The following is a 10,000-nucleotide window of genomic DNA, read 5'->3' as shown; positions in this document are numbered from 1 at the left end:
AACCATCCTAGCTACATTAAGTGTGTATGATATTAGGTTAGATAAGGTTATATTAGATCTGATAATGTAACTTTACCTAACTTAACCTAACATCCTTGCACACTAAATAACTGGAGTGGCAAATATTGATGTATATAATCTGTTAATTCCTCTTGTTTTTTGTAGGTAAATTTATCATAACAAGACAAGTGAATCTTTAAAGTACTGCCTGTATTGTACAAGGATCAGTTTTGGAAATGAAAGAAGTGTGGTATCCTTGTGAAGTGGTTGAAGAAGAGGCAGGCCAAAGGAGAGATGGAATGGCTGCATAGGAGATAACTTGAGAGAGAGAGAGAGAGAGAGAGAGAGAGAGAGAGAGAGAGAGAGAGGAATACTATTATAGCAACTGTATGTGAACTTGGGACAGTCTGTGCAAAGGAAGAAAGAAAGAAATTCTTGTTTGTTGTGCTTTTATTATATTTGATGGTGTAACTTTTAATCGGTCTCATCAGTAGACTTGGAAAACATTGCACCAGTTGTGAATGAGTGTTGAAAATTTGAAAATGGAACAAAAGTGCATGGTATCTGTTCATTAAGCCATTTCTATGTATGAGTAAATTTGCAGTTGGGGGGTCACAAATAGTTTAAACAGTCATGTATGTCGTGTTGACCAGGGACTGCGACAAAACCAGCATTTGACAGCCTGATTTAAAGTACATCCCATCGCTCATAGATGTGAATGCTGGAGGCAGTGGTTTGATATCAGATAGCGGTGTAATCAGATAAGACAAGAGGAAATGTCAAGCTTGTGTTTTCGTGGTGGAGTTTTACGAGTGAAATAAGTAAGCTCGTGTGTCTGTGCAGCTGAGGCAGTACAGCAAAACTAATGGGCTATTGAATCAAGCAAAGTATTGATCAATACTCGGTGCCGAGGATTGAGGATTGACACCAAACTTTATACTGTCAAACAAAACTGACTGGGAAGGAGAGTCAGAAAGTAAGTGTTGGGAAAAATGTGAATTGCCACTCATTACAAAAACCTGGTATTGATTAAGGTATTATTGGTTTGGCTGATGAACTGAATACACATTAAAACTTATCAGAAAAATCTTTGTCTGCTACAACGATATGAGTGTTAATTCAGTATGTGCATCTTATTTCTTTGTGCTGCAGTAAAGAAACCATTGTGGATATATACACATCAGTGCACATCATGAAAGCTTCCTTTTCCTGCGTTAAAATTAGTGTTTCTTAGATAACAGTTGTGGATTCTAGCATTGTGATTCACATATAGATACTTGCTGTTGTTTCCTTCTCCTGCATTAAATACCAGTGAGGATCTCTAACATACTAACTGTGGATTTTAGCATTGTTTTCCACTGATATATACCTATTGACTATTACTTCCTCTTCCTGCATTAAACACCCGTGAGGTTTCTTATATACCAACTGTAGACTTCAGTTACGTAATTCACTGATAGATATTCCTTCATGAGTCTGGCAGGTTCTTGCTTCCAGGGTCGTGTTATCTGAGATCAATGTGCAGGGCTTATCACCACAGGATGACAAAATGCAGGAAAAAACATCTCGAGCATATCTTGCTGTCTTCCTTCTTATTAGTCAGCCAGCATGACCCAACTAACTTATTATTGTAACCTTTGGGTGGAAAGTTAAATGTGCTGTGTTGATTTGTATTATTTGTAAGAATTAAGGGGATTATGGTAAACTGTGAGTGAGATACTTTTATTATTTTCAAGAACTAAGGAGTAATTTTTAATTTTTTTAATTTTTTTTATTTTTCAAATTTTTTTGGAAGGGGCACCGGCCAAGGGCAACAAAACTGTAATAAAAAAGAAAAAGGGGCACACTGAGGTGCCAGTCCCCAAACAGAGTCAAAAGCAGTAGTCAAAAATTACAGGATAAGTGTTTTGAAACCTCCATCTTGAAAGAGTTCATGTCAAGTCAAGCTGAATGAAGCAGTAATTAAAGTTCATTCTTGTGCTAATCATTGTTGCATCAAGCATTACTTTTCATTTCCTTGGCTAGACAGAAATATGCAGCACACCAGATTGCGCAGACACAAAAATGTTAATTGACTAAGTGATGGCGCTGCAAAAACTCAAGACGTGTGGTGCTGGCTTGGGTTACGAGAGTACAGTCCCTCCCACCAAGACACTGCTCCAGCCGGGAATCAGAGTTGCAAGCTTAGGTTTGGTGTCATTTCCATACAGTTGCATTACCAGGAATAATTACTCTGCTGTCAGTGTGGATTAAAGTCACAAGTATATGCTGGGTGTCATTACTATTACTCATATTTTGCACAGATTTGATGCAGCACCTCACTAACTCCATAGAAAATGCCTTCAGATTTAGTCCTTTTGTTTTGTCAGTTGCCTTAAGGAGTGATGTGTTTCACTGGATTTTGTGTTTCGATGGGTGTGCATGTAACAGTGTGTTGTCTGAGGTGGTTCATGAGGGATGAGTGAGGAGGGAGTTGTGGAGCATTGTTGTGATGTGAATAATCTTGTTTTATTGATGGTATTTCTGAGGTAATTCTTTTATATATCAAGACAGAGTAGGACAGGCTGGGATATTATAGTGCCAAGAGAGAGAGAGAGAGAGAGAGAGAGAGAGAGAGAGAGAGAGAGAGAGAGAGAGAGAGAGAGAGAGAGAGAGAGAGAGACTAATATGCCACCAAGAAAAACGAATATGGTGAAAGAATGCTCAAAATCCCCAAATCAATGAAATATCTGGCATAACTCAAGACTTCCCTGCTGAAAATTGACTTGATCAGAACTGCATTTTTCCTAACAAATGTATTAAAAGTCTCAGATAGTTGTGACAGGTTTGTCAGTGAGAGGCTGGGCAGATGTTGGCAGGAGAGAGCAGAGCATGTGTGGAGGTGAAAGTATATTGGGAAATTAAAGAAAGAGGAAGAGTTTGTTGGTGTTGAAAGGAAGCGTGATGTCACCTGTGCCGTTGCATTGTCGTTTCTCTTTATTTGGTGATTGGAGTGAGCTCATGGTGAAGGGTCAGCTAGAATGGAGTTTTTGATGGTGATGAAGACAAGAGTGATGTAAGGAGAAGAGGAGGAAAGAGAGAGTTGAGTTTTTTTTTTTTTTCCTTTTTTTCTGTGTAGGAAGGGCACCAGCCAAGGGCAACAAAATAATAATAATAAAAAAAAAAAGGTCCACTAAGGTGCCAGTCCCCAAACAGAATCAGGAACTACTGTCAAAAACTGGAGGATAGGTGTCTTGAAACCTCCCTCTTAATTTGTTCTACTCATATTGTTGAAACTAATTGGGAATCTATCCTTGATACATTTATAGGACAACAGCTGAGTGTGTGTACTGTGTATTTTTGATGATGATGACAAAGGTGGTGTAAGAATAGGAAGAGAAGGAAATAGAAGGTTCAAATATTTTATCTCTGTCAGAACTAAGTGGGTATTTATCCTTAGTACATTTATAAGGAGTTTACTATATATTCTTTGTATTCCTGATGATGATGACACAGGTGATGATGTAAGGAGAAAAAAGAGGAGGAAATAGAGAGTTTGAATAATTTTTCTCTTATTGTCAAAACTAGGTATTTATTGTTGATACATAAAGAAAAGAGCAGCTTACCATATTCTGTTTATTTTAAAGATGAGCATAGAGTAATAAGTAAGGAAAAGGAAGGCTACTTGGATAAGAAAGTGTTTTGCTTCAAAGATTTAGAGCAGAAGTAACAGAAGATAAGACTATGTGGTGACTTGTGTGTAGATTGATGGAAGGATAAATAGATGAATAGATGGGTTGGATTTGTAGAGACAGATAAGCATATGAAAAAGTAGAGGTTGAAGAAGAGATAGGATAGATAACTTCAAGATTTATAGAAATTTTGTTAGCTGAGGAGGTTCAAAAGGCAGATGATAAGACCTTGTGTGCGTGTGTGTGTGTGTGTGTATGTGCGTGTGTGTATTTCTGAGCTCACACATTCAGTACAAGCCTCAAAATCTGCCGTAACAGAAGGTTTATTCATGGCGCTGTGGTGTTTCATGATACACGCGGCTGGTCTGGTCTTGCATGAACACACACATTATGCATGCCCCATCAAGACTGCCCTCATATATTTGCCGACAACACTTGAAAATACACAGCCTTGTTTTTTTTATGCCGTTAGGAGCAAAGTGCATGAGTGTGATGAAGTTCTTTCTTTGTCTTGGTGAGATATTGTCCTTAGGTGTTTAAGAGTAACTTGCTAGATACAGATACAAGTAAGTTAGAGAAGTTAAGTTATGGATGGTATACAATTCTAAGTTAATGAGTTCAAGATGTAGGTATAGATTTGAGCTGTTAAGTTGCCTGAGAGATTATTTTCAAGGTTCCTTAGATGCACCTAAGAGTAACATCATGTATATGACTGTGGTATGTGTGTATGTATGTATGTATTTATTATTGATATAGGTGATTGATAAGTGAGGTTGGTAAAGGGTAAGGTTGTATGTCATGTATAGTTATGTGTACTCGTATATTTCACTCTTCTAGTTCTGAGTTATAAAGTTATGTAGTAAATTACTATCAAGGTTCATTATTTAGTTTGGTTCCATGTGACTGTGTTTTTGAGGTCTCCAAACCCATCATTCAGTCAGTCATTCAGCCCCATATAACCTTGTTTTTGAGGTCCCTTATCCCACCACTCAGTCATTCATTCAGCCTCATATGACCCTGTTTTTGAGGTCTCTTATCCCACCACTCAGTCAGTCATTCAGCACCATATGACCCTATTTTTGAGGTCTCTTATCCCACCACTCATTCAGTCATTCAGCCCTATATGATCCTATTTTTGAGGTCTCTTCTCCCATCAATCAGTCATTAATAATTTGATTAGTTGATAAGGGACAAGTATTAAACTCTGAAGTCTTGAAGCGTGCATATCATCATTCTTTATTAACCAGCTTTTTTTCTGTTTGTAATGGATGATTTTGTTTTGCTGTACGATAAACCTTGACTCAGTTTTGAATCTGAAGCACGTTGAAGTTTATGCAGTATATCATGTGCCTCCTTGATGAGCTTGTTGTTTTGTTTACTGCTCATATATTTTTGTTTATTGGCGCCAGAAACCTTGACAGAATGAGGCTGTAATGTAAGACTTTGATTTAAAAATATGAGACAGAACAGTAATAGAAAATGCAAATTATGTCACCAAATTAAGGGACGGGTTTCTGTGCAGTCACGTGAGGAGAATTTACTTACTAAGAGAAAACAAAATACTGTAGCACTTTATGAAAAAGGAGAAAAAAAAAAGATTGAGGCACTGTAATAAAAGTGATAATAAATATCCATCTTACCAGTTACTTAAGGTTATAACAATTCATGCATACTTGCGTGAAAAGACATGATATTCACGGTAATTAAAAACAAAGTAGGTAATTTCTTTCTAATCGATGACATTAGGTAAACAGGAGCTATGTTACACACATCCCAACAATACCTCTTTTCCTCTCATAATATATTCTTACTTAATACTGGACTAATTTAACTTACTAAGGGATAAATCACAGTGCTCTATTGGCTTCCATACCTTTATATACACCTCGTATGGCCTCAGAAGTGTTGTTTTCATAATGTACTCTTTACCAATCAAACCATGACAGGAAGGCCCAACTGGAGTCTCATCTTTGTCCAGTCACTTGATCATTGGCAATTACATGGTTATGGTCTGTGAGCGGAGCAGGAGCGTGACGTATGGTGAAGCGCCAAGGGAAACACTCACCAGTTGACAGAGTGGACAGGTAAACAGTGGTGCATGGGTTACAATGGTGAATGATTTGTTTGGGTTCAGGTGAGAAATATGAAACAGATTGGGAAATGAGGGATAGGTACTGGAAATTTGACCTTATAAATATGAAAGAAATGGGAAAAAGGAAATATGTACTGGAAATTTGAGCTTATAAGTATGAAAAGGATGGGAAAAGGAAATGATAGGTACTGGAAATTTGAGCTTATAAATATGAAAGGAATGGAAAAAAAGGAAAAAAATGATTGGCACTGGAAATTTGGGCTTATAAATAAATATGAAAGGAATGGGAAAAAGGAAAAAATGATAGGTACTGTAAATTTGGGCTCTAGAGTTGTGTTTTGATGTGATGCTTTTGGTTTGAAAAATATTAGGGATAGGAAAGAAAAATGATGCTGGAAGTCTTGTTTTGTAGCTTTATTTTCTTTTTTATTTATTTTTTTCCATGATTTTAGATTAGGAAAAGGAAAAAGTTACAAATTTTGTTGGATGGGTTTTTTTGTTTGACTTTTTTCATCTTATATAAAAATTAAGGAAAAATAACAGCCAAAGACAAAATTTTCAATATTATTTTCTTTTCATCTAAAATTTTTTTTAGATGAAAAGAAAATAATATTGAAAATTTTGTCTTTGGCTGTTATTTTTCCTTATTTTTTTTTATTAGGAAAACAAAACAATACTGAGAATTTTGTCTAGTGGCATTTTATTTTACTTTTTTCTGTTTTTCTCTACTTTTTTTGTTCCTTTTTTAAGATTAACAGTGTTCAGTGAGTTTTTTTTTTTTTTTAATCTGCTTGTTGTGTGACCTTTAGTGTGTCTCCATTAGTGCAGGGAAGTATGTGTGTGTGTGTGTGTGTGTGTGTGTGTGTGTGTGTGTGTGTGTGTGTGTGTGTGTGTGTGTGTGTGTGTGTGTGTGTGTGTGTGTGTTATCTTATTTTTGTGTGTGTGTGTCTGTATTTCTCTCTCTCTCTCTCTCTCTCTCTCTCTCTCTCTCTCTCTCTCTCTCTCTCTCTCTCTCTCTCTCTCTCTCTCTCTCTCTCTCTCTCTCTCTCAGTGTATGACCTTCACATTTGTCTCACACACACACACACACACACACACACACACACACACACACACACACACACACACACACACACACACACACACACACACACACACAGTTATGTCTCTGGTGCAATAAGACCTGAATTACAATATCCAATAGGCCTATTTATACTTAGGTTAGGTAATGTGAGGTTAGGATAGGTAAGGATATGTTAGATTTGGTAAAGTTTGGTGAAGATTGGTTAAGTCAAGTAAGATTAGGTTAGGTTAGGTTATGTTACATTATGTTTGGTTTTGTTATGTTTGGTTAGGTTAGGATAGGTTAGGTTAGATTAGGGTAGAGTAGGTTAGGTTAGGGTAGGTTTGGCTAAGTTAGGGTAAGTTCAGTTTGGTTAGGATTGACTGAGAAGATACCGGGATGTCCATAGGTTAGGTTAGGTTAGATTGTAGTAGTTTGAGTTTAATAGGTTAGGTTAGGTTTAGTAGATTAGGTTAATTTTAGTAGGTTAGGTTAGGTTAGACTACTGGGGTCATCAGGTTATGTTAGATTAGGTCATACACTGGATCGGTAGTTACTGGGGTGTCCTGTGTGTGTGTGTGTGTGTGTGTGTGTGTGTGTTTCAAGGAAGGTATAGTGTAAGATTTTCCCCCCCCCCTCCTCCATCCTTCCCCACCAATCTCCCCCACAGCATCAGGTTACTGGTGTAGTGTTTGGCAGTATGAAGTGTGGTGTTAGGTGTGTGTGTGTGTGTGTGTGTGTGTGTGTGTGTGTGTGTGTGTGTGTGATTTATTTATTTATTTATTTTTGGGTCTTTAGAAATGTTAACCGCGCAAAAAAACGTGTTATTTCCAGTTGATTAGTTTGTTTACTTGTTTGTTTGATTTTCTGATTGTCTTTATAAAGATTGGAGTGGTGGAGGTGCAGAGGAGGTGGAGGAGGAGGAGGTATGAAAGAGGAAGAGGATGTGGTGCAGTGTATAGAAAAAGAAGAGGAAGAGGTAGTAGTAGAAGATGGTGAAGAGGAAGAGGAGGAGGTAGATTACAGTGGAGAGAGAGAGAGAGAGAGAGAGAGAGAGAGGAGAGAGAGAGAGAGAGAGAGAGAGAGAGAGAGAGAGAGAGAGAGAGAGAGAGAGAGAGGATTTAAAAGCATTATAGTATTAGTGGTAAAATTAACCACCATATTTTATTCATAATTCAGTGCATGGATTAATTATATATTCATTTTTATTTGTTTATATTTGTAGCGGTTGAATATTAGCAATAGAAACATTATTATTATTATTATTATTATTATTATTATTATTATTATTAGTAGTAGTAGTAGTAGTAGTAGTAGTAGTAGTAGTAGTAGTAGTAGTAGTAGTCGCAGCAGTAGTAGTAATAGAAGTTCTTATTATCCTCCTCCTCCTCCTCCTCCTCCTCCTCCTCCTCCTCCTCCTCCTCCTCCTCCTCCTCCTCCTCCTCCTCCTCCTCCTCCCCCCGTTAATGACGATGATAATGAACTGAAAGAAAGGAAGACAGTCTCCGTGGCGATGACAGGAAGAACACACACACACACACACACAGTTATTTGGCTTCATATATTTACACAAAGACGCGTCATAACATAATACGCTTTTATTTACGTTTATGTAATGCACTTTGGAGAATGGGAAGGAAAAACTAGAATAAATAACAACATACGGACGAAATATACTGCATTTGAATTTTAGAGAAGAAAAATAAAAAAAAAAAACAATAAAAAGTAAAATATAAAGTAGAATATAATAATAATAGTAATAATAATAATGATAATAATAATAATAATAGTAATAATAATAATAATAGTAATAGCCAAGAGGTAGAGGCCAATGGATATGTTTGGTATTGGAGTATCTTTAAATAAATGCAAAAACTAACAACGCATTAATGAAGGTATTGGTGAGCTGTTGACAAGAAACAGTGGTATTTTGTGCGTGGATATTCCGAATTGTGTTTACTTTGATTAGAAACTGGTTATGAAAGAAAAATAAATAGGGGGAAGTAAAAAGAAAGATCCTATTGGTACTCCACCCACTAGAGAGAGAGAGAGAGAGAGAGAGAGAGAGAGAGAGAGAGAGAGAGAGAGAGAGAGAGAGAGAGAGAGAGAGAGAGAGACGATGATGATAAAATAAAGTTAAAATTGAGGTGAAATGCAAGTTAATTACGTAATAAGAGTTCTCGAATCATAAGAAGTGCATCGGGTTGGGTTGCCACACAATTCTGCTTGACTGGAGGAAGAAATGTTAAAGGAACGAGTTTTGGCAGTGAATGGATGACAAAACTTGAATGCCTTTGATTAAAAACGAGGTGAGGAAAGGTACATACACACATACATACATACATACATACATACATACATACAGTGGAAGGGCAAGAGTAGTAATAACAGTAGTAGTATAGTAACAACAACGACAATAATAATAATAATAATAATAATAATAATAATAATAATAATAATAATATTACCCAGTAGGATAAAGTTTAGGAACAGGAGAAAGTTAATGGTACAGTAGAAAGAGTAACAGGTCAGGTGTGCCTCTTACCTGTGTGTGTGTGTGTGTGTGTGTGTGTGTGTGTGTGTGTGTGTGTGTGTGTGTGTGTGTGTGTGTGTGTGTGTGATTGACTGTCAAGAAATCAGCAGGCAAAATTATCATTCGTGTTTAGTTTCATAACTGTGTCCTTTTATTTAGCTCCTTTTTTTGCATTTATTATTATTATTATTATTATTATTATTATTATTATTATTATTATTATTATTATTATTATTATTATTATTATTTATTTTTACATCTCTTGGGCAGGTCGTCAGCCTTGTCAGCAGGAGTCATGTGTGACCACCTTAGGGCTTGGTGTTGTCTGGTGTGTGTGTGTGTGTGTGTGTGTGTGTGTGTGTGTGTGTGTGTGTGTGTGTGTGTGTGTGTGTGTGTGTGTATGTATGTGTGTGTGTGTGTGTGTGTGTTGCGGGAGGGCAATTACTGCCGCGGGCTGGTTCAGGTTGTGGCAGTAGTAATAGTATAGTCAGTGATAGTAATCGTTAGTGTGGTAATGTGAGTGAGTTGCATCGCCTGCGGGGCCGCAGGTGTGGGCGGTGCAGCGCAGTGCTGGGCGAGGCGTGGCGGTGTGCGGTGCAGGGGGCGCGGGAGTGTCGGGCGGGGAGTGGGTGAGTGCCTGC

The sequence above is a fragment of the Scylla paramamosain genome, chromosome 26, assembly GCF_035594125.1.
Source record: "Scylla paramamosain isolate STU-SP2022 chromosome 26, ASM3559412v1, whole genome shotgun sequence".
Lineage (NCBI taxonomy): Eukaryota > Metazoa > Arthropoda > Malacostraca > Decapoda > Portunidae > Scylla > Scylla paramamosain.
Note: the sequence above shows the minus strand (reverse complement) of the source record.